We start from the raw sequence: 25436 nt of genomic DNA on the forward strand, positions 1-25436 counted from the left end.
CCTACATTCCAAAAGAGATGACTTGTAAATAACATCTTGTTTAGCCAGCCATATTGGTTACAAACTAGTTGTCCGTTCGTTTTCCCACTCTGTCAGAACCTAAAACCAGTCATGTGAAATCCATAGATTGCCAAATGAATTTATTTATGAATTTATTTCAATTGACTGATTTCCTTATATGAACTGTAACTCATTAAAAATCTTTGAAATTGTTGCATTTATATTTTTTTGTTCGGTGTACATAAGGGCAGCAGGGTAGAGTACCGGGTGGTAACTGGCCAGAACAGTGACTAAGGCTAGTGATGGCTGTTTAACAGTCTGACGGCCTGGAGATAGAAGCCGTTTCTCAGTCTCTCGGTCCCAGCTTTGATGCTTTCGGTTTCGTAATGATTTACATGTCATGTAAAATCTACATCATTTCACTATGCCATAGGCTAAGAAGTCTGATAGACAGGGCTGTGTCCCAAACGGCTCCCTATTCCCTATATAGTGCACTACTTTAGACCAGAGAATGGCACCCTATTCCCTATATAGTGCACTACTTTAGACCAGAGAATGGCACCCTATTCCTATATGCACTACTTTAGACCAGAGAATGGCACCCTATTCCCTATATAGTGCACTACTGACCTAGAGAATGGCACCCTATTCCCATATAGTGCACTACTTTATGACCAGAGAATGGTACCTATTCCTATATAGTGCACTACTTTAGACCAGAGAATGGCACCTTATTCCCTATATAGTGCACTACTTTAGACCAGAGAATGGCACCCTATCCCTATAGTACTACTTTAGACCAGAGAATGGCACCCTATTCCTATATAGTGCACTACTTTAGACCAGAGAACGGCACCCTATTCCCTATATAGTGCACTACTTAGACCAGAGACGATATTCCCTATATAGTGCACTACTTTAGACCAGAGAAGGGGCACCCTATTCCCTATATAGTGCACTACTTTAGACCAGAGAATGGCACCCTATTCCTATATAGTGCACTACTTTAGACCAGAGAATGGCACCCTATTCCATATAGTGCACTACTTTAGACCAGAGAATGGCACCCTATTCCATATAGTGCACTACTTTAGACCAGAGAATGGCACCCTATTCCTTATAGTGCACTACTTTAGACCAGAGAATGGCACCCTATTCCCTATATAGTGCACTACTTTAGACCAGAGAATGGCACCCTATTCCCTATATAGTGCACTACTTTAGACCAGAGAATGGCACCCTATTCCCTATATAGTGCACTACTTTAGACCAGAGAATGGCCCCTATTCCCTATAGTGCAATCAGAGAATCCCTATTCCCTACTATAGACCAGAGAATGGCACCTATTCCTTATAGTGCACTCACTTTAGACAGAGAATGGCACCCTATTCCCTATATAGTGCACTACTTTAGACCAGAGAATGGCACCCTATTCCCTATATAGCACTACTTTAGACTCGAGAATGGCACCCTATTCCCTATATAGTGCACTACTTTAGACCAGAGAATGGCACCCTATTCCCTACATAGTGCACTACTTTAGACCAGAGAATGGCACCCTATTCCCTATATAGTGCACTACTTTTTACCAGAGCCCTATGGGCGCGATTGGGTTTCACAGAGTGTAATATCAAACGCTGATGAAAATCATGGCCCAATCCCAAACCGACCACTAAGCCATACGGCAACAGCTCCATCTTGCCTTCTAATAGGTGGAAGGTTTTCACCATACTACTTAAACCAATCAAATCCTCTCAGATCAAGTGCTATAGGGCACCTCTGTTTTTCCATCCTCTCCTTCTAATCAGGGGCTAATTCAGACCTGGGACACCAGGTGAGTGCAATTAACTACCAGGTAGAAATAAAAAAAAACAGAAGTGTTTCGGCCCTCCAGGACCGGAATTGAAGAACCCTGGTGTAGAGCTTAGGGTATTCAACGCTTACCCTACGAGGTCCAGAGCCGGCTGGTTTTCTGTTCTACCTGATAATTAATTGCAACCACCTGGTGTCACAGGTCTAAAATCAGTCCCTGATTTGGGAAGAAAATGCAGTGGAACTGGCTTCGAGGTCCAGAGTTGAGTTTGAGGGGTTTGGGGCATAAGGGTACTTCCTCATTCCCAAATCCTACTGCGCGCGTGCAAATTAGGGGGGGGCGCTATAACGGCACAGGCTAGGTATAGCTAGCTAACGTTATGTTGTCAGTCAAGATAAAAACAGACGACAAGGAAATAGTGGACCGAAATGTTTGTTGTTAGGGTCGCTGAATATTGATGAAAATGGTTAGCAGATGTGCAATCCTGACATACGACCCATAGTCCGATAACTTTTCAGACTTACTTTGGACGACCCAGATCTGAGGCTTTGGCTAGTTGTTCTGCACAGACCATAAACACTCCCGTCCACAGACTTTGTACGTTGAATCTATGGGTATGCAGCGAGCATTTCTCCCATGACGAGTTCTGTAAACCACCACGAAGAAGAAAAGTAATTGGTAACAAGAACATATTTGAAGAAAACGGCTGTACCAACCGTAGTAAGATGTGTCTAAGACCTGTAGAAAATGAAATCGAGGTAAGAGATCAAATCATATTTGATTTGTCACATGCGCAGAATACAACAGGTGTTGAATACAACAACCTTAATGTGAAATGCTTACTTACAAGCCCTTAACCAACAATGCAGTTAAGAAAATATTTACTCAAGTAAAAAATAAAAAAAAAAAAGTAACAATAAAATAACAATATTGAGGCTATATACAGGGGGTACTGGTACATTTTACATTTACATTTTAGTCATTTAGCAGACGCTCTTATCCAGAGCGACTTACAGTTAAGTGAGTGCATACATTTTTCATACTGCCCCCCCCCGTGGGAATCGAAACCCACAACCCTGGCATTGCAAACGCCATGCTCTACCAACTGAGCTACACGGTACCAAGTCAATGTGCGGGGGTACAGGTTAATCATGGTAATTTGTAGGTAGGGGTAAAGTGACTATGCATAGATAATAAACAGCGAGTAGCAGCAGGGTAAAAACTCAGGGGGTTGATTTGATTAATGATAGGCTATAACGTTAGATATCCGGCTAGCTAATAAAAGTAACATCACAGATGAAAGGGGAAACATTAAGTTTGCTGTTAGCTAGCTTACATTAGCTAAAAGTTGGCTTGCTAGTCCAGCGCTGGTTAGAAGATGGGAGAACAGCCAAGCCTAACTGCAGATCAACAGAGGCTGGTTATAAGATGTAGAACAGCCAAGCCTAACTGCAGATCAACAGAGGAGAAAGGACTACAACAAGATTCCCCTGCATACAAGTCTCTCTCCTCTGTGGTGTTTGACAGAAACCTTCAGAAAGACCTTCAGACCTCTCTTCAGACATACTGGTATATATCATCTCTGCACACATTGGAATGCTTTTCCAAAGACAGAAAAACACAAACTTTGCTTCAAGCTCACCCTCTTCCTGCCGAGCATGTGCGCACACACACACACAAACTCACATTACCTATTGGATTCTTGCCCATAAATCAATTACTTAACAAGCAACCAATTAGCATCCATTCCCCATTATTGACAATGTACTTACCAATGCTGCAGTCAATACTAATTTAAATCGTACTTTCCTTATCTATAGGAAGCTTGGAGGTCTCTCTGTTATGTTGGAATACACAACGAAACGTCTCCAATTCAACTTGGAATCCACGACAGCATGCATGACCCTGTTGGTCATCTATGAACATCTTGAAGAACAATCTGGCCTTAATGGCCATGTACTCTTCTCTAATCTCCACCCAGCACAGCCAGAAGAGGATTGGGCCACCCCTCAGAGCCTGGTTCCTCTCTAGGTTTCTTCCTAGGTTTCTGCCTTTCTAGGGAGTTTTTCCTAGCCACCGTGCTTCTACATCTGCATTTGCTTGCCGTTTGGGGTTTTAGGCTGGGTTTCTGTATAAGCACTTTGTGACATCTGCTGATGTAAAAAAAAGGCTTTATAAATCAATTTGATTGATTGATTATGGAGCACAATGAAAACGACAGGACAAGCAACCACTGCTGCAGGTAAAATGGGATGGATTTGGACAATTAATGGATTCTATGAAGGGCCATGGTGACTGGAGAAACATTGTCTAGAGCTAGGGAGAAGCTAATCACATTGTCATTCTTTTCAAGTCTTCGTAGGCTTGGTGGAAGTTACACAATGTATCTTGTCCCAGTATTGCTTGTTACTGCTTGTTACTTGTTGCTGTCAATGTGCATAATCCTATTTTTTACATTTTTAGTCATTTAGCAGACGCTCTTATCCAGAGCAACTTACAGTTAGTGAGTGCATACATTTTCATACTGCCCCCCCCCCGTGGGAATCGAACCCACAACCCTGGCGTTGCAAGCGCCATGCTCTACCAACTGAGCTACATGGGAATTTCAGTACAGGTAGACAGCCTTGTGTAAATCATATGCGGAAATATGAAAATTGCTACTTGCTCATTGCAAATTTTTCCTCAGGCCCACCCAGGAACGGTATGGTTTTCCCAAAACAAACAAAAGCCTGGGTTGCTAAGCAAATTTTTTTTACGAGCCAACAAAACAAACCTTCCGGTTGGACTTGCTAGAGCGTGTGCTGAAAAGACGGGAGGACAAGACAGTGGTATATAAAGGAACCCCCTCTCCCACGCTTGGTGACTAACTGAATGACAGAAGGTTGGAGGGCAACCTGAATGTAGCCCTGTTGAACTAGGGGAAACACTGGTGACGGAGAGCTGTGACCTCTGAACCGATGGCTCACCAGTATCACCACTAATTTACTGTTAATTCCCATCATTTATCATCTACAATGTTTGTTTTGGTTACGGTCATTTCTTGTAATGCATTCGATATATTATTAATACGGTCTTGTCGGAGCGGACATGTTGTTTGCAGAGCGCTCAACCTAGGTTACACAAAATGTGGGTTTTATTTCCTTCCATTTTACGAGTTGTCAATCTGGAGTAAGGACACGCACCTGATTACGCATATAGAAGTAAGACGAGTCTACCTGGCCTGTGCGCAAATGTAGGCCTTTTCTTCTTCTGGTTAGGCTATATTAATCTCTGGCTCCCGCTTTAGTAATTTGTGTGTCTTCATTTTTTTAATCACAGAGCTTAAAGCAACAGACAAGCTCAGTAGCCTACACAGTTGATTTGATTCAAAACAGAGTGTGTATATGGAAAAATACACGTTTTAAAACGTCGAAAGAACAGACGACTCTTGGCCGACTAAGATTTTTTTTTAGTCGGGGACAGCCCTAGTCCATGCTGACGCTATGGCATCACGCAGTTACTGCAGATTGGACGGCGGTACATTAATGCTGCGAACAACAGCCCGTTCCATCTCATCCCAAAGATGCTCTATTGGGTTGAGGTCTGGGGACTGCGCGGGCCATTCAAGTAAACTGAACTAGCTGTCATGTTTTCACTCCTCAATCGTCCAGTGTTGGTGATGGCGTGCCCACTGGAGCCGCTTCTTCTTGTTTTTAGCTGATAGGAGTGGAACCCGGTGTGGTCGTCTGCTGCAATAGCCCATCCGTGACAAGGACCGACCAGTTGTGCGTTCCCGAGATGCCGTTCTGCACACCACTGTTGTACTGCGCCGTTATTTGTCTGTTTGTGGCCCGCCTGTTAGCTTGCACCATTCTTGCCATTCTCCTTCGACCTCTCATCAACAAGCTGTTTTCACCCGCAGGACTGCCGATGAGTGGATGTTTTTTGAAACTGAAAAGAGATGGGGGGGTCACATGTGCTCAGACACCCATATCGGAATGTGGTCTCTTAGCAAGGAACTCCATATATAGACATAGAGCTGTGGCCATGCCAATTGAGCGTCAGCTAAATGACAAAAATTGTAAATTAAAAATTGCAGACATGCATCCAATCTGCATTAGCCACAAGACCGCCTCATTCACCTGTATCCCCTTGCTCAATCAACCACCCTCATTGTATTTAAACAGCATCCATCGTCACTCCTTTGTGCATCAGCCTAATAAACAGCAGTGCAAGTTCATGCTGATCCAAATGACCCAACCTGTCCTACTTCCCATCGAGTCACCCTCCAGGCTTCCTGCACAATGGTGGGCCAGCAGGCTCAGCACAACCTTGGTCCATGACTGGGGTCTGCTCCTGCCGGGAGGCCAGCTACCAACCTCGGTCCATGACTAGGAGCTGTTCCTGCTACCAACCTCGGTCCATGACTGGGGTCTGCTCCTGCCGGGAGGCCAGGACTGAGGGCTGGCCACTCCATCGACTCATCCACCAGGCTTCTTGCACAATGTGGGGGGGGGGGGGCAGCTCAACCGCGGTCCACAACCGGGGACTGGCCTCCCCAACCACCATCCACGCCAAAACCCTCATACCAAACTCCACCAACTACTGCCCCTTCCAACATGTTCGTCAGATAGAGAGAAGCCGAACTCGTAAAGAGGTCTGTGTTCTCTCCTACTATAAAAAGAGAGTGAGTCCATGTTATCACCTCTCCACACCCTGACATAACTAGTCATTTAGTGTGATTCACTCCTTTCAGTGTTGTTTTCCTGGGATCATATGGAAGAGCGAGAGAGAGGGAGGGAGGGAGGAAGAGAGACGGGGGGTGGAGGGAGGTAGAGAGGGGGGTGGAGGTAGAGAGAGACGGGGTGGAGGGAGGTAGAGAGGGGGAAGGGGAGGGATGGAGGAGGGAGGAGGTAGAGAGGGGGATGGAGGTAGAGAGAGACGGGGTGGAGGGAGTGAGAGGGGGAAGGGGAGGGATGGAGGAGGAGGAGGTAGAGAGGGGGATGAGGTAGAGAGAGACGGGGGGTGGAGGGAGGTAGAGAGGGGGGGAGGGGAGGGTGGAGGAGGAGAGAGGGGGTGGAGGAGGGATGGAGGGTAGAGAGGAGGGGTGGGGAGGTAGAGAGGGGGGTGAGGGAGGTAGAGAGGGAGGGACGGAGAGGGAGGTAGAGGAGGGAGGGAGGGAGGGAGGTAGAGAGGGAGGGATGGAGGGCCCTCTGTTGTCACGCGTTGCTGACGAAACTCAGAGGGTGACTTCCAGAGAGTGGCGAGGGGATCAACAAACCCATCAACTCGTGACTTGAATGATGCAATTCATGTTTCATTTAAATATAAAAAGTCTCCACATCAGGCAGAAAGAAACGCACGTGCCATAATTAGGCACGCATCTACATTATTTTGTGCGAAATTGCGCAAACTCAAAAATAATGTGGTGCCTTATGGGTATCCACTTCGCTATGAAGCCGAATTAGCCCCTATTAAACCCTACACCCCTTGGTAGTTTTCACTCCCTCAGCTTTGGGACAATTGTGCAAATAGCGGAGGTGCGAGTGAACGCACAAATGGATGACCGAGGGGAAGGGGGTGATTTGGGATTCAACCAGAGATAGGGGGGATGGAGGGAGGTAGAGAGAGGGATGGAGTTAGGTAGAGAGAGAGAGAGAGAGAGAGAGAGAGAGAGGGGTAGGTAGAGAGAGAGAGAGAGAGAGAGAGGGGTAGGTAGAGAGAGAGAGGGAGGTAGAGAGAGAGGGAGGTAGAGAGAGGTAAAGAGAGAGAGGGGTAGAGAGAGAGGGAGGTAGAGAGAGAGGAGGAGTAGAGAGAGAGAGGGGGTTAGAAAGAGGGATCCCACTGTGTGTGTGTGTGTGTGTTAGAGAGATAGCAGTAAAAATGAAAAGGTGTTTAAAAGAGAAGTTAATCTACCATTTTATCATATATTAATTCATAATGACTAATCACATATGTGATAAAACCAGTTTTACTCTGCTCTATCCTCTCCCACAGTGCCTAGAACGACAAAGGAGGTTCCTCTACATCCTCTGCTGGGCTTGACATTCAGGTACATTTAACAGTAGCACACCGGGCCAGTCCCAGCTGAAATCTACTGGCCCGAATGAAAAAATATATACTGTCCCGGGCCAACATCTCAAAGAAAAGCTGATGAAGCATGCAGCCTATATACACACACACACACACACACACATCAGGACTGTGTGAAATATCTCAAGGTTTTGTGAGTAAATCTGGCATTGATAATAGCCACCCTCCACTGCAGCCTTGGCTACATCCAGCTGATTGACAAAGGAAGAGAAAGCCGCAGGGATGAGACGAGTACACCTTCCAAGCCAAGACGTTTTGCTGCCAACTTTAGCATGCCGGCTAGCGGACTAAAACTTCCCACAGTGACCGTACGTACATATCCCAACCAGATGCCATGGATTACAGGCAACATCCTCTAAAGCAGCCGCTGTCAAGGAGCGGGACACTAATTCGGACGCTTATAAGAAATCCTGCTACACCCTCCGACGAACCATCAAACAGGCAAAGCGTCAATACAGGACTAAGATCAAATCCTACTGCACCGGCTCTGACACTCGTCGGATGTGGCAGGGCTTGCAAACTATCACAGATTACGAAGGGAAACCCAGCCACGAGCTGCCCAGAGATGTGACGCATTCTATGCTCACGTCGAGACAAGCAACACTGAACCATACATGAGAGCACCAGCTGTTCCGGACGACTGTGTGATCACGCTTTCCGTAGTCAATGTTGATGTGAGCCATGACCAGCCTTTCAAAACACTTCATGGCTACAGACGTGAGTGCTACAGGTCAGTAGTCATTGAGGCAGGTTACCTTAGTGTTCTTGGGCACAGGGACTATGGTGGTCTGCTTGAAACATGTTGGTATAACAGACTCAATCAGGGACATGTTTGAAAATATTGGGACATCTGGGATGGTTCAAAGACGGGATCGGTATCCCTCAGAATGCATCTCTGACTCGCTCACATTAAACGAGTGTCAGTGACGGCCGTGCGCCCCAAGTAGGCAACGACATCAGGATTTTGTCTCCGATCTCAAAAACTTGTCTGGGACAGCTAAATCGGGGGCCAAAATCGTTGGCCCGGGCTTAAAAGCCAATTTATGCTTGATCCGGCTTGTGGTCGGAAGGTTTGTATGGAATGTGTGACGCAATTGCGGAGCCTCTGGAGGCCAAATCAAGCTCCATACCGCCTCGCTGTATCAAATATTGTAACAATGTGGAGGTTTCTGTATAGCTCCGCATTGACATGATTGGTTGACAGTAGGTGGGGGCGGTAGGTCCTGTATAAACACAAACGCACTTCCTTGACAACTTCCTTGACAATAGCTCTGCTATGCTAAGCGCAAGAAGTATGAAAGCCCTGAAGTCTGCGGAGGCTGCATCGCAGTAAATGCTGCAAGGCCACTACAGACCTTCGGATTGACCATGCAGAGCCTTTAAATCCTACTATGGACTGGCGCGTATGACAAAAGCACTGGTGCTAAACCAAATATATTGATATGTTTTAAGCAATCGATTTTGTGAGATCGGGATGCCTATAAACTTTAATAGTAACAATCTGAGGTAAAAAGGATGTAATTCATGTGTGGTGAAAACGTTAGTCTAATGTAGTAACACGTTCTGTCCACCATAGGGAAATTAGCGTCATTTAAAATAATTCATAAATGTCAAAATAATTCAATATTTTGATTTATGATGAGTGTAAATGACGCACACTTCCAGGTTTGTACAACATTTAGATATTTCACTAATTTAACCATGGCGCGAGTTTAAAACTGCTCCTGAACAATGTAACCAGGCGCTCTAGACAACAGCTTCCATAGCGACAGTGTGTAGCAGCATGAACAGTTGCCATTCAGACAACTCTACTAGCAGCAACTAGGCTATACTGTATCCAACATAATTCACCCTGGTTGTGGTTACAACAATCTACACTGTAAACAGTGTTTCCCCATTTCTAATGTGCCAGACTCCGTCTCGTTTCTACCAATGTACCAATATGATTAGTACCCTGTATGCGCGACTCGCGAGTACATGTGCAACATTGTGTCCAATAATGGTGTTCAAATAATCATTTTTACGCCATGTTGTTGACACTTACCAAGACTGTTTCTTTCTCCCGCATGCAAGGCATTCGCCCCGTTGCCTCGCACATCATGTGGATGGATGTGACTCTGAGAATTTGCCCATAGGAGAAAACCAACGCGATACACATCGGGCACACACAGCGCAACAGAAATATACTTACAAGAGCGAAATACGACACCGTTCAACAACTCTCCTTTTCCCAGAACCGAACGTCTGGTTGTCGCCTGGTGGCTTTTAGAAGCTCCGTCAAAAATGTCCAGATTCCGACAGTGTCTCTCTCAGTCCTGTATGTTCCCCTGCTCTGCTCTGCTCTACCTCGACCGAGTCAAACAACCATGCAGCGTTTTGTCTTTCATCCGGGCGCTTTGGGGATCAGCGTCGCTGGCTGGCTCATTTTGGATGATGAGGAAAAACCGCGTGTGCGTGCCTGAGATATTGGGCGCGTTCCTCTGCCCAGGCGTTGCTGACGGCATGCCAAATCTCACATGACCTGTTTTTAATATCAGCTAATCACATAATATGTTATAGCGATCTGTCAGTCATTGGGTTGATGCGTTCAACGTCTGAGCAGGGGAACGCGACCAGTGCGTGTTTGCATTGCCAGGTTTCAATCCAACCTTTTTAATGCGAGTAAAGTAGGTAAAAAATGTAACGACAGGCCTGATGGAAACAGCAAATTTGTCAATAAACTTTCCAAAATGTAGACCAAACAAAAATGCTAGACAAGGTGGGATCATTTTGTGTCGGTAAAATGAATGATGGGATAAATGGCGGCGGAAACGATTTTATACGCAAATATTGATCTAATAACCATCCTATTGATCTAATAACCATCATATTGATCTAATAACCATCATATTGATCTAATAACCATCATATTGAAGTAAACTTGGAGTCAGGCGATGACATGGTGTGTGGTCCTCCCACTACGACTCGGGGAAAGCATGCAGTTTATTAGGGCTACAGATGAAATACGCTATGAACTTCACAGGGTGGTGCAGTTGAAAATGGGACGGTAACCCAATTAACTTGTATTTTTTTTAAAGCAAAAGTTATTTTTATTTGCACTAAGTCGTCACACACAGCCTTATCCGCAACAAGTACATTTGATTGAAACATATCTCTGGTGGGAACAATTTTAGAATATTCACATGAAAATCTGTCACCAATTGGATGGAACCCTACAGTAGTTTGTGAGACTGATCTGTTGTCAGGCCACAGTCCGGTGTGTTGTTGTGGGGTGTGTGTGAAGGCTTGCTTTGAATGGCACACATACACAATCCATGTCTCAAGGCTTAAAAATCCTTCTGTCATATCAAATCACATTTTATTTAACCTGTCTCCTCCCCTTCATCTACATTGATTGAAGTGGATTTAACAAGTGACATCAACGAGAGATCATAGCTTTCACCTGGATTCACCTGGTCAGTCAATGTCATGGAAAGAGCAGGTGTTCTTAATGTTTTGTATACTCAGTGTGTGATTCATATAAACCAGGGTAGACTGGAACCAGAAATTGGCCCTAGCATATGTATTCCTTGTTGTTATTAACAGATAAACAAGGTGCTCAACTTAAACTATATCAGGTGCTGAATCCTCCTATATAGTCCACAGAACAAAAATAGTAATAAACTTAAATTGACATATTTTGTATTGATGCACGAACGTTTGGGGTATGAGCCCTTCTTCCGTGTGCTAGGCAATGGCTAATCAACGTCACGACAAGACCTCACGGGTGGGCATCGTTCTAAATTCAGTATTGGCCCAATTAAGAGATCCCAGCAGAGGGAGCCGTGGGGGAAACGTGACAATCGAAATGAAATAACAAAATATATCAAAAACACGATTAAAAAAAAATACATTATGATGTCATTGCCTAAATGTTTGGCCTACATATTTATAACCTACTACAAAATAAATAAAAAAAGAGAACATTCCTCGTAGGGTAAGAGTTCCGGAGCCTTCTATCCAATATGGTCCTCTGTAGCTCAGCTGGTAGAGCGCGGCGCTTGTAACGCCAAGGTAGTGGGTTCGATCCCCGGGACCACCCATACACACAAAATAAATATATGCACGCATGACTCTAAATCGCTTTGGATTAAAGCGTTTGCTAAATGGCATATTATTATTATAATGTCTCCTATTGGCCGATCACGTTTAAGCTGTCCATTAGAGGCTATAGTGTCTAGTTCCTTCATTAAATCATAGAAGCAATGACATTTCAAATTGAAGTAACAACAATGCCCTTGAATACCCAAACCACGATTAGGATTTGACGTTTCTATATTTTTTTTGCGTGTGTGATTGAGCGTGCGCGCGGGCGTGGCAGGTGCACGAGTGTGTATGTTTCCCAGTATAGTCCACATGCACCTGCCACACTCTAACGAGCCCATATCAAATATCACAGCCCACTGGCAGTTACAGGAAACCCACTTCTCCTGGTTGTTGCTGTTGTACTATACATTCCAAGCCACTTTCCAGATGGAACATTTAAAAAAATAAAAATAAAATATCTTGCTAAAGTATTGTCTCTAAATATGTATTTTTCTACTTGCATTTTTTTGTATGGTGTAAATTTGTCATTTTTCATTTTTTTTGACTGTAAACTGTGAGCATTAATTAAAACCATAAAATCGTCAAAGATTTATTCGAAGTCAGACCGTCAGACATGTTTGATCTGGTGAATCTGGTCAAAACAAACACAGTAGGCTAGTAGACTGGATCTAAACCTGTCTGTTATACCAGACTGGATCTATAGCCTGGTTATACCAGACTGAAACCTGTGCTCATCGTTGTTACCATTCTGGTTTTACCAGACTATCTGCTGTGCTTAATCCCTGGGTCAGAGACATACTTTACCAGGCTATCTGATGTGCAGAATCCTTGGGTCAGAGACTTTACCAGGCTATCTGCTGTGCATAATCCCTGGGTCACTGTCTGTAGGAGTGATCCATTTTTGTAAAGGGGGGGGTGTACCTAATAAAATGGCCGGTGAGTGTACGTTGGTAACCAGTTTATATTAGCAGTAAGGCACCTCGAGGTTTGTGGTAAATACCAGGCTATCTGATGTGCATAATCCCTGGGTCAGAGACATACTTTACCAGGCTATCTGCTGTGCATAATCCCTGGGTCAGAGAGACTGACAGGACTGCAGTGACATGTCCAGACTAGCCCCTGGGTGTGGTGTGATGTTTTTGTTATGGGGTCTGAGCATTCAGATAGAAACGTGTTGAGTAGAACAGATCTGACTGTCAGTCAGGTAGAATAGGGAATTGTGTCAGCTCTATTCAATGCATTTCTAGCTGCAATGTTTGGAACGTTTACCCTGGCTCGTTGGAACAGAACACACCCCTGGTTAAGGCTGACTGGTACAGAACACACCCCTGGTTAAGGCTGACTGGAACAGAACACACCACTGGTTAAGGCTGACTGGAACAGAACACACCCCTGGTTATGGCTGACTGGAACAGAACACACCCCTGGTTAAGGCTGACTGGAACAGAACACACCCCTGGTTATGGCTGACTGGAACAGAACACACCCCTGGTTATGGCTGACTGGAACAGAACACACCCCTGGTTAAGGCTGACTGGAACAGAACACACCCCTGGTTAAGGCTGACTGGAACAGAACAAACCCCTGGTTAAGGCTGACTGGAACAGAACACACCCCTGGTTAAGGCTGACTGGAACAGAACACACCCCTGGTTAAGGCTGACTGGAACAGAACACACCCCTGGTTAAGGCTGACTGGAACAGAACACAAACGTTTGTGAAGGTTTGGTAATGCGTGGCTATTATTAAGCTTTAGATACTGCAGGCCTGTGATATGAAGACAGTGAGCACCGGCGCTCCAACTGACTATGACAGTTGAATTTGAGGTGAGGAAGAATGTTTTATGCCTTCCAGAGTTACTCCTATAATCTAACAATATAATACTTATCTTTATACAGAATATTCTGATAGAAAATTAACGAATTAGCCTCCTTCTGTACGTCTATATTTGTACAGCAGACGCAGTAGCTATCTGACCAGGGACGGCCTGTTCAATAGGGCGATATGGGCGACGCACTGCCAAACGGGAAAAGGAAGGGATTTTTTTTCTAATCAATTATATCACGGCAACAGTAGTTATCAGTGTTGTAATCTGATCTGACTGCCACTAAATGTCAAATCAGGCTAAAGTCGTGCTTCAAATGGCCCCGCCCGTTTTTGGGCGATTTCAGTCAGGTTGAAAATCGCCCAGAAGTCTCTCATAGCCTGTCATGTAAAATCTATTTTTTCAAATTTCAAAGCTTTCAATACATTCTCTATGGGTGTCTGTGGGCTTGCACTTACGCTTTCGTCATACGTGACGTAACCATGAACGTAACTAAGCAAATAGCGGCTAGCAGCGTCTCTTTGCGACCTGCAGTGTGGCGTTATTTTATGTTTTTAATTTGTACACTTAGTGGCGTTATTTTATGTTTTTAATTTGTACACTTAGTTTACAAACATTCTGCCAACCATGGATTTCGAGTGGTGGGTTTTGGACTGATCTTGTTGATCGTGTACATACCCGCTACGAACGGACTAAATAATGAAAACGTTGCTGGCAGCGGAATCCAATACAGCTGGGAGACTTGGCTGGATGACAGAGTCCCGGACAGAGAAGTGGAGCCGGCCGGCTTCACCCTGGTCGGAGCGGACCTCGATCTGACAGTCACAGGGAAAATCGATCCTGGTAAGAGAGCGACTCTGTACCCCCGAGCCCCGACATTGAACTGCTTTCTGTGTCACTGTGACCTTACTATCTGCCCCGTGAGTTCCCCCCAATTGTTTGTTACCGTTGTGTACTGTTGATAATCACAAGTTTACTGGAGAACTGAGACCAAGTAGAGACTTTGGACAGGGTGGATATGGTATAATAAAGGCAGTTTATTCAGAGGTAAAGATATCTGGAATCGCGTGCACGGACTCGTTCGTCAAACTCTTAGGGAGCTATCTGAAGAGAGCCCCGAAAACATTGTGTGCTGACATTTTATACAATAAATGATGTAGGTTGAATCTAGTAGTTCTGATCTTCTGATTGGTCCTGATGAGTTGGGCGAGGTCCCCTCCACTGTTGCATTGGCTCTGAGTCGGGTTCTCTGTCTTCAAATGTTCAGCCTAAAGAGAGGGGATTTTTGTGTGTGTGTGTGTGTGTGTTTAACAGTGATGATGTGTGTGTGTGTGTGTGTTTAACAGTGATGATGTGTGTGTGTGTGTGTGTTATCAGTGATGATGTGTGTGTGTGTGTGTGTGTGTGTCCTCAGAGCAAGAACTCGTGAGTTGGAAGAACTGAGAGACCTATGGCGTGGGTGTTGTCCTTGGCCACCTGCTGACAAGGCTGACAAGATAGGACTCTTTTGTCCATTGTTATAGGATAGGAACAGCATTGATTGAAAACAAACGCCCAACACAAAATGGGTCATGCACAAGATTTTAGTCAGACCAAGCTATAACATTATATATTTACTACGACAGTACATTCAACCAAAAGCTAATATAACAAAGGCATCAGAGATTATTTATAATCTGTCACAGAAATTGGAATCCATCTCCCCAGATCAGTCAATAAATGCTTCTGGTATTGACTTATATGCTGCCCCTGTCTTCATGTTGTTGCTGGACATATCTTTTTTTAAATGTGTGTAGGTCACCTAAATCATCAGAAAAATTGCCCCTCCTGAGAATTTCTCAGGAGCCGCCACTGTATCTGACATAAAGAAATGCGTGTTGGTGTCATAGCATGCCACCGGCATATCTCTCTCTCTCTCTATCTCTCTGGGGCCTAAGCTTCTCTACCTTTATATACATTTTTTAATATTAATATAATACAATGGAAGCCTAAGCCTATATGCCTATGCATGCAATATCCTGATGCATTTAGCGCTCAAATCTCCAACAGCTGAACAGTGAGGTGGACAATTATTGTTTTAGGAAAATAAAACAATTAAAATAGGCTATACCGTTTTGGGTAACACTTTACTTGACACCCAGCGTCATATCAAGTTATGACACGGTCATAACCATGTGGGACTGGAAGAAAAATGCCCTGAACGTAAAATAAACTTTTTTAACCAGTTCCCATGCTTTCAAAATAACGGTTTTGTTTCGGAACAGCATGGATCACTTTCGTTCGCAGTTCTGATTCTGTTCCTCGAAAAAGTATGTTATTTTCCGGTTTTTGGTTCTGTTCCCTGAACCGGTTCCAACCCCTGGTTACAATAATGTTTTCTACATAAAGGGTTTATGAAGAGTTTATACTTAGTTAATCAACTGAACAGCCTGACATCTTCGGGGCATGGATTCTGCAAGGTTTCGGGAAACGTTCCACAGGGATGTTGGTCCATGCTGACGCGATGGCGTCACGCAGGTGCTGCAGATTGGACGGCGGTACATTCATGCTGACAACAGCCCGTTCCATCTCATCCCAAAGATGCTCTATTGGGTTTGGTCAGAAACATCATTTGGGTTCCTGGATCCTTTCACAGCATTATAAGGCTGCGTTGAGACAATGACTTAGCAATGACCCAACCCCAGCTCTGCTAATCCCTACCATTGTGACGCAGAGTTGTCAAAATGCTTCAGCAAATGTACATTACATCAGGGACGTCGGTAGACACAGTATAAGTAACCTAATTTATGTCCCTCTAACTGCCCTGAATGCCTCTGCTGATCCTACAGCTATTGGATGCATTAATGATGTGCCTAAGAACCAGATTTATACTGTTAGCACTGAGCCGGTGTGCCCGAGGTGGCAGGACACTGTGTGCAGCTCACCCTGCACTAACATAAAGAACATGAGCACATCTACTGCTGCTAAGCTTCCCAGTAAAGCAATAAAAACAAGTAAGCATCCCAGAAGAAAAGTGTTCAAAATAGCCTACGTTAACATATGTAGCTTAAGAAACAAGGTTCATTAAATCAATAATTTGCTAGTAACAGATGACATTCATATTCTGACTATCTCTGAAACTCACTTAGATAATACCTTTGATGATACAGTGGTAGCAATACAAGTTTATAACATTTACAGAAAATATAGAAATGCCGATGGTGGAGGTGTTGCTGTTTATATACAGAACCACATTCCTGTGAAGATTAGAGAGCATCTCATGTTAAATACTGTTGACGTAATATGGCTACAGGTTCATCTGCCTCACCTAAAGCCCATTCTGGTGGGAAGCTGCTATAGACCACCAAGTGCTAACAGTCCAGTATCTGGATAACATGTGTGAAATGCTTGATAATGTATGTGATATCAATAGAGAGGTATACTTTCTATGTGATTTAAATATTGACTGGCTGTCATCAGGCTGCCCACTCAAGAGAAAGCTTCAAACTGTAACCAGTGCCTGCAACCTGGTTCAGGTTATCAGTCAACCTACCAGGGTAGTTACAAACAGTACAGGAATGAAATCATCAACAACTATTGATCATGTCTTTACTAATGCTGCAGAGATTTGTTTGAAAGCAGTATCCAAATCCATTGGATCACAATATAGTAGCCATATCTAGGAAAACCAAAGTTCCAAAGGCTGGGCCTAATATAGTGTATAAGAGGTCATACAATACGTTTTGTAGTGATTCCTATGTTGTTGATGTAAAGAATATGTGTTGGTCTGTGGTGTGTAATGAGGAGCAGACAGACACTGCACTTGACGCATTTATGAAATTGCTTATCCCAGTTACTAATAAGCATGCACCCATTAAGAAAATGACTGTAAAAACTGTTAAATCCCAGTGGATTGATGAGGAATTGAAAAATGGTATGGTTAAGAGGGATGAGGCAAAAGAGATGGCAAATAGGTCTGGCTGCACAACCAATTGGCAAACATATTGCAAATTGAGAAATCATGTGACTAAACTGAATAAAAAGAAGAAGAAACAACGCTATGAAACAAAGATAAATGACATAATGAATGACAGTAAAAAGCTTTGGAGCACCTTAAATTACATTTTGGGAAAAAAGGCAAACTCATCTCCATCATTCATTGAATCAGATGGCTCATTCATCACAAAACCAACTGATATTGCCAACTACTTTAATAATTTTTTCATTGGCAAGATTAGCAAACAACAATTGCTGACACTACACATCCAAGTATATCTGACCAAATTATGAAAGACAAGCATTGTAATTTTGAATTCCGTAAAGTGAGTGTGGAAGAGGTGAACAAATTATTGTTGTCTATTAACAATGACAAGCCACCGGAGTCTGACAACTTGGATGGAAAATTACTGAGGATAATAGCGGACGATATTGCCACTCCTATTTGCCATATTTTCAATTTAAGCCTACTAGAAAGTGTGTGCCCTCAGGCCTGGAGGGAAGCTAAAGTCATTCCGCTACCTAAGAATAGTAAAGCCCCCTTTACTGGCTCAAATAGCCGACCATTCAGCCTGTTACCAACCCTTAGTAAACTATTGGAAAAAATGGTGTTTGACCAGATACAATGCTATTTTACAGTAAACAAATTGACAACAAACTTTCAGCATGCTTATAGAAAAGGACAAATAAAAAGATTGTGGGGGCTGTTTTGTTAGAATTCAGTGCGGCTTTTGACATTATCGATCATAGTCTGCTGCTGGAAAAACGTATGTGTTATGGCTTTACAACCCCTGCTATATTGTGGATAAAGAGTTACTTGTCTAACAGAACACATAGGGTGTTCTTTAATGGAAGCCTCTCAAACATAATCCAGGTAGAATCAGGAATTCCCCAGGGCTGCTGTCTAGGCCCCTTGCTTTTTTCCATCTTTACTAACGACATGCCACTAGCCTTGAGTAAAGCCAGTGTGTCTATGTATGTGCGGATGACTCAACACTATACACATCAGCTACTACAGCAACTGAAATAACTGCAACACTTAACAAAGAGTTGCAGTAAGTTTCGGAATGGGTTAAATTAGTCCTGAATATTTCCAAAACTAAAAGCATTGTATTTGGTTCAAATCATTCACTAAACCCTAAACCTCAACTACATCTCGTAATGAATAATGTGGAAATTGAGCAAGTTGTGGTGACTAAACTGCTTGGAGTAACCCTGGATTGTAGGCTGTCATGGTCAAAGCATATTGATACAACAGTAGCTAAGATGGAGAGAAGTATGTCCATAATTAAGCGCTGCTCTGCCTTCTTAACAACACTATCAAGAAGGCAGGTCCTACAGGCCCTAGTTTTGTCACACCTAGACTACTGTTCAGTAGTGTGGTCAGGTGCCACAAGGAGGGATTTGGGAAAATTGCAGTTGGCTCAGAACAGGGCAGCACGGCTGGCCCTTAAAAGTACACAGAGAGCTAACATTAATGACATGCATGTCAGTCTCTCCTGGCTCAGAGTGGAAGAGAGATTAACTTCATCACTGCTTGTTTTTGTGAGGTGTCGACGAGCTGAATGTACCGAGCTGTCTGTTTGGAATACTGGCACTCAGCTCGGACACCCATGCATACCCCACAAGACATGCCACCAGAGGTCTCTTCACAATCACCAAGTCCAGAACAGGGCCCCCGTGTTGAGGATCAGCGTGGCAGATGTGTTGTCACCTACCCTTTCCACCTGGGGGCGGCCCATCAGGAAGTCCAGGATCCAGTTGCAGAGGGAGGTGTTTAGTCCCAGGGTCCTTAGCTTAGTAATTTTTTTAGTCATTTAGTAGACGCTCTTATCCAGAGCAACTTACAGTTAGTGAGTGCATACATTTTTCATACTGGCCCCCCGTGGGAATCGAACCCACAACCCTGGCGTTGCAAACGCCATGCTCTACCAACTGAGCTATGCAGTCATGGGTGAACAGGGAGTACAGGAGGGGGCTGAGCACACACTCTTGTGGGACCCCAGTGTTGAGGATCAGCGAAGGGGAGATGTTGTTTCCTACCTTCACCACCTGGGGGCGGCCTGTCAGGAAGTCCAGGACCCAGTTGCACAGGGCACGGTTCAGACCCAGGGCCTCGAGCTTAATGATGAGCTTGGAGGGTACTATGGTGTTGAATGCTGAGCTGTAGTCAATGAACAGCATTCTTACATAGGTATTCCTCTTGTCCAGATGGGATAGGGCAGTGTGTAGTGTGATGGCGATTGCATCGTCTGTGGATCTATTGGGGCGGTAAGCAAATTGAAGTGGGTCTAGGGTGACAGGTAAGGTAGAGGTGATATGATCTCAAAGCACTTCATGATGACAGAGGTGAGTGCTAGGATAGTCCTGGGTACAGGAACAATGGTGGCCATATTGAAGCATGTGGGAACAGCAGACTGGGAAAGGGAGAGATTGAATATGTCCGTAAACACACCAGCCAGCTGGTCTACGCATGCTCTGAGGACGCAGCTAGGGATGCCGTCTGGGCCGGCAGCCTTGCGGGGGTTAACATGCTTAAATGTCTTACTCACGTCGGCCACGCAGAAGGAGAGCCCACAGTCCTTGGTAGTGGGCCGCGTCAGTGGCACTGTGTTATCCTCAAAGCGGGCGAAGAAGGTGTTTAGCTTGTCCGGAAGCAAGACATCGGTGTCGGCGACGTGGCTGGTTTTCCTTTTGTAGTCCATGATTGTCTGTAGACCCTGCCACATACGTCTCGTGTCTGAGCCGTTGAATTGCGACTCCACTTTGTCTCTATACTGATGTTCTGCCTGTTTAATTGCCTTGCGGAGTGAGTATCTACACTGTTTGTATTCTGCCATATTCCCAGTCACCTTGCCGTGGTTGAATGCGGTGATTTGCGCTTTCAGATTTGCGCGAATGCTGCCGTCTATCCACGGTTTCTGGTAAGGGTAGGTTTTAATAGTCACAGTAGGCACAACATCTCCTATACACTTCCTGATAAACTCAGTCACCGTTTCAGTGTATTCGTCTAAATTATTTTCGCAAGCTACCCGGAACATATCCCAGTCCACGTGATCAAAACAATTTTGAAGCGTGGATTCCGATTGGTCAGACCAGCGTTGAATAGTCCTTAGCACGGGTACTTCCTGTTTGAGTTTCTGCCTATAGGAAGGGAGGAGCAAAATGGAGTCGTGGTCAGATTTGCTGAAAGGAGGGCGGGGGGAGGGCCTTATAACCATCCCGGAGTTTGAATAGCAATTGTTGAGAATTTTAGCAGCCCGAGTACAACAGTCGATATTTTGATAGAACTTCGGCAGCCTAGTCCTCAAATTTGCTTTGTTAAAATCCCCGGCTACAATAAATGCAGCCTCAGGATATGTGGTTTCCAGTTTGCATAAAGTCCAGTGAAGTTCTTTGAGGGCCGTCGTGGGATCGGCTTGAAGGGGGATATACACGGCCATGACTATAACCGAAGAGAATCCTCTTGGGAGATAATACGGTCTGCATTTGATTGTGAGGTATTCTAGGTCGGGTGAACAAAAGGACTTGAGTTCCTGTATGTTACTACAATTACACCATGAGTCGTTAATCATGAAACACACACCTCCGCCCTTCTGCTTCCCGGAGAGATACAGTGAGGGAAAAAAGTATTTGATCCCCTGCTGATTTTGTACGTTTGCCCACTGACAAAGACATGATCAGTCTATAATTTTAATGGTAGGTTTATTTGAACAGTGAGAGACAGAATAACAACAAAAAAATCCAGAAAAACGCATGTCAAAAATGTTATAAATTGAGGGAAATAAGTATTTGACCCCTCTGCAAAACATGACTTAGTACTTGGTGGCAAAACCCTTGTTGGCAATCACAGAGGTCAGACGTTTCTTGTAGTTGGCCACCAGGTTTGCACACATCTCAGGAGGGATTTTGTTCCACTCCTCTTTGCAGATCTTCTCCAAGTCATTAAGGTTTCGAGGCTGACGTTTGGCAACTCGAACCTTCAGCTCCCTCCACAGATTTTCTATGGGATTAAGGTTTGGAGACTGGCTAGGCCAATCCAGGACCTTAAAGTGCTTCTTCCTGAGCCACTCCTTTGTTGCCTTGGCCGTGTGTTTTGGGTCATTGTCATGCTGGAATACCCATCCACGACCCATTTCAATGCCCTGGCTGAGGGAAGGAGGTTCTCTCCCAAGATTTGATGGTACATGGCCCCGTCCATCGTCCCTTTGATGCGGTGAAGTTGTCCTGTCTCCTTAGCAGAAAAATACCCCCAAAGCATAATGTTTCCACCTCCATGTTTGACGGTGGGGATGGTGTTCTTGGCAGCATTCCTCCTCCTCCAAACACGGCGAGTTGAGTTGATGCCAAAGAGCTCGATTTTGGTCTCATCTGACCACAACACTTTCACCCAGTTCTCCTTTGAATCATTCAGATGTTCATTGGCAAACTTCAGACGGCCCTGTATATGTGCTTTCTTGAGGAGGGGGACCTTGTGGGCGCTGCAGGATTTCAGTCCTTCACGGCGTAGTGTGTTACCAATTGTTTTCTTGGTGACTATGGTCCCAGCTGCCTTGAGATCATTGACAAGATCCTCCCGTGTAGTTCTGGGCTGATTCCTCAACGTTCTCATGATCATTGCAACTCCACGAGGTGAGATCTTGCATGGAGCCCCAGGCCGAGGGAGATTGACAGTTATTTTGTGTTTCTTCCATTTGCGAATAATCGCACCAACTGTTGTCACCTTCTCACCAAGCTGCTTGGCGATGGTCTTGTAGCACATTCCAGCCTTGTGTAGGTCTACAATCTTGTCCCTGACATCCTTGGAGAGCTCTTTGGTCTTGGCCATGGTGGAGAGTTTGGAATCTGATTGATTGATTGCTTCTGTGGACAGGTGTCTTTTATACAGGTAACAAACTGAGATTAGGAGCACTCCCTTTAAGAGTGTGCTCCTAATCTCAGCTCGTTACCTGTATAAAAGACACCTGGGAGACAGAAATCTTTCTGATTGAGAGGGGGTCAAATACTTATTTCACTCAATAAAATGCTAATCAATTTATAACATTTTTGACATGCGTTTTTCTGGATTTTTCGTTGTTATTCTCTCTCACTGTTCCAATAAACTTACCATTAAAATTATAGACTGATCATTTCTTTGTCAGTGTGCAAATGTACAAAATCAGCAGGGGATCAAATACTTTTTTCCCTCACTGTATTTATTTCTGTCTGCGCGATGAACTGAGAACCCGTCTGGCTGGACCGATTTCGACAGAATATCTTCAGAGAGCCATGTTTCCGTGAAACAAAGTATGTTACAGGCCCTGATGTCTCTCTGAAAAGAAATCCTTGCCCTGAGCTCGTCGACTTTGTTATCCAAAGACTGAACATTAGCGAGTAGTATACTTGGAAGCGGTGGGTGGTGTGCGCGCCTCCTAAATCGAACCAGCAGGCCGCTCCGAGTGCCTCTCCTCTGCCGGCGATGTTTTGGGTCGGCCGCTGGAATCAGTTCAATTGCCCTGGGGAGCGCAAACAAAGGATCTGCTTCAGGAAAGTCGTATTCCTGGTCGTAATGCTGGTGAGTTACCGCCGCTCTGATATCCAATCATTTTTTCCCGGCTGCATGTAATGATACAAAACACTTTCTGAGCTAATAATGTAAAAAATATTACATACAAAAACAAAATACGTGAAACGCCTTCACACACACACACACACACACACACACACACACACACACACACACACACACACACACACACACACACACACACACACATGACACACCCAGACGCACACACACACACAGATCTGTCAATCACCAGCATGCTTTCCCCTACAGTCTTTATACCTAGACACTTAAATTAACTGTCTGTCTAAGTATAGAGGCTGTAGGGGAAAGCATGCTGGTGATTGACAGATCTGTGTGTGTGTGTGTGCGTCTGTGTGTGTCATTGTGTGTGTGTGTGTGTGTGTGTGTGTGTGTGAAGGCATTTCACGTTTGCTGGCACAGGTGATATTTTAGAGTGGCTAGCCCAGTGTTCCAGTGAGATGTGGAGTGTTAACACCTTTAGTTGTCTCTCCCTATTTGATTTTCTAGACACACCACATTTATCTGATCTTCCCTGATTTCATTTTGCTCCACTTTGTGGTTTGCTTCCTGTCTTTCAGTTTTTTTTTGTTTTGTTTTTTGTTTGCCTCTTCTTGGGTAAATTTTGTGGGCACTCATGGTTGGGTGTCTTTTAGGTCCCAGTTGTTGTTGCTAGTCAACTTTCAGTGGACACCCCCATGAGTGTCTTTCAGAACCCCTCCTAAAAACCCCACCTGTTTTGGTTGTTGTTGGTGACCTCTTTGTTAGTTCCCCCACTTCTGTTTGAGCGACCATTTTTGTTTTATTTCTGGGGAACGTAACAAAATGGGGGCTTGTCCAGGATCTTGTTTCCCATGAGTATGGTAGTCTCTCTAATCACATACTCTGAAGCTGTGCTGTGCCCGGATATTTGAGTGTTCAAAATACACCTTTGTGGTAGTTTCTGTCACTGACATCCACCCTGAGGAGTTATAAGATTGTTGTAATCATTTTGAAAGTTGCATAAACACACAGGCTAATAAATACAATTGATAAAATCCAAGGACCATTAAGTTGGGAGCATTTGTGGAGAACCCTACATTGGGAGATGCTAGGTACACGTACGAAGGTGAATCTGCTCGTCATTTGCAAAGCATTATGACATCACATGCCGATTCAAAAGCAGCAGTCAGAGTTAGTCTATACTGCTTCTGTGGAGGAGGAAATCCTTCTGGAGAGGGAGGATGATGAAGAGGTTCCTACGGGTGGTAGAGTACACCCCATAGAGATAGATATGGTAGAGGACACCCCATAGACGTACAGCTGAGAGAGGTAGAACTGAAGGCAAAATGGGAACAACAGAAATTAGAACTTGAGCACAAGGAAAGAGAACGGTGCAGCCAGAACAGGAACGTTAGCATGCTATTCGATTGAGAGAGATACAGTAGACCTGGAAGAACTCTGAGTCCAGTCAGGCCGTCCTGCACCCCCAACAGAGTTTGATCTTGGTCGGGAACAGCCGGCTTGTACCGACCTTTCAGCGAAAATGAAGTGGATGTATATTTTACTCTGCTTGAGCTGATTGCCACGTCGTTAAAATGGCCGCCAGATATTTGGTCACTGCCCCTCCAAAGTGTTCTTGTGGGGGAAAAGCTCAGGAAGTGTACGCCGCTTCATCTCTTGACGAGAGCTCAGATTAGGACATTGTTAAAGTTGCTATCCTTTGGGTTTATGAGTTAGTCCCACAGGCATACGGACAACAGTTCCATAAATTACGAAAAGACAGAATCACAAAGCCATGTTGAGTTTGCAAAGAGAACATCTTTTAATCGGTGGTGTGGTTCTCAAGAGTTCAAGGACCTTGAGGATTTAAAGACACTCATACTACAGAGGTACAATAAGACCAAGGTACTTATTGTTGGTGCCGAAGCACAGAGAGAGAATCTGGCCTCACATTTTAATTCACGGTCAATAAAGATAAAACACCAGGTAAAAAACCTAGGTGTTATTTTAGATTCTGAACTCAATTTCGAATCACACATTAGGAATGTGACCAAAATAGCTTTTTACCACCTGAGGAACATTGCCAAGGCGTGGCCGTTTCTCTCTCAGGCTGATACA

The 25436-nt window shown here is 44.5% G+C and overlaps 1 protein-coding gene across 4 annotated transcripts in view; it reads right to left on the reverse strand.

The window, feature by feature from the left end:
- LOC121584326 (sodium-dependent phosphate transporter 2-like) overlaps nucleotides 1–10292 on the reverse strand; it is a 150675-nt gene extending 140383 nt beyond the window's left edge. Inside the window, exons 1-2 of one of the 4 annotated variants that reach the window (XM_045225599.1) lie at nucleotides 10077–10290; nucleotides 2338–2459 (exon numbers count right to left, since the gene is read on the reverse strand). The gene's annotated coding sequence lies outside the window, so the exon portion shown is untranslated. Of the gene's footprint in view, nucleotides 1–2337; nucleotides 2460–10076 lie in introns of all 4 variants that reach the window. The other 3 variants (XM_045225601.1, XM_041900142.2, XM_045225602.1) reach the window with 3 other exon arrangements.
- Nucleotides 10293–25436: the final 15144 nt, after the last annotated feature.

Source organism: Coregonus clupeaformis, chromosome 16 (genome assembly GCF_020615455.1).
Source record: "Coregonus clupeaformis isolate EN_2021a chromosome 16, ASM2061545v1, whole genome shotgun sequence".
NCBI lineage: Eukaryota > Metazoa > Chordata > Actinopteri > Salmoniformes > Salmonidae > Coregonus > Coregonus clupeaformis.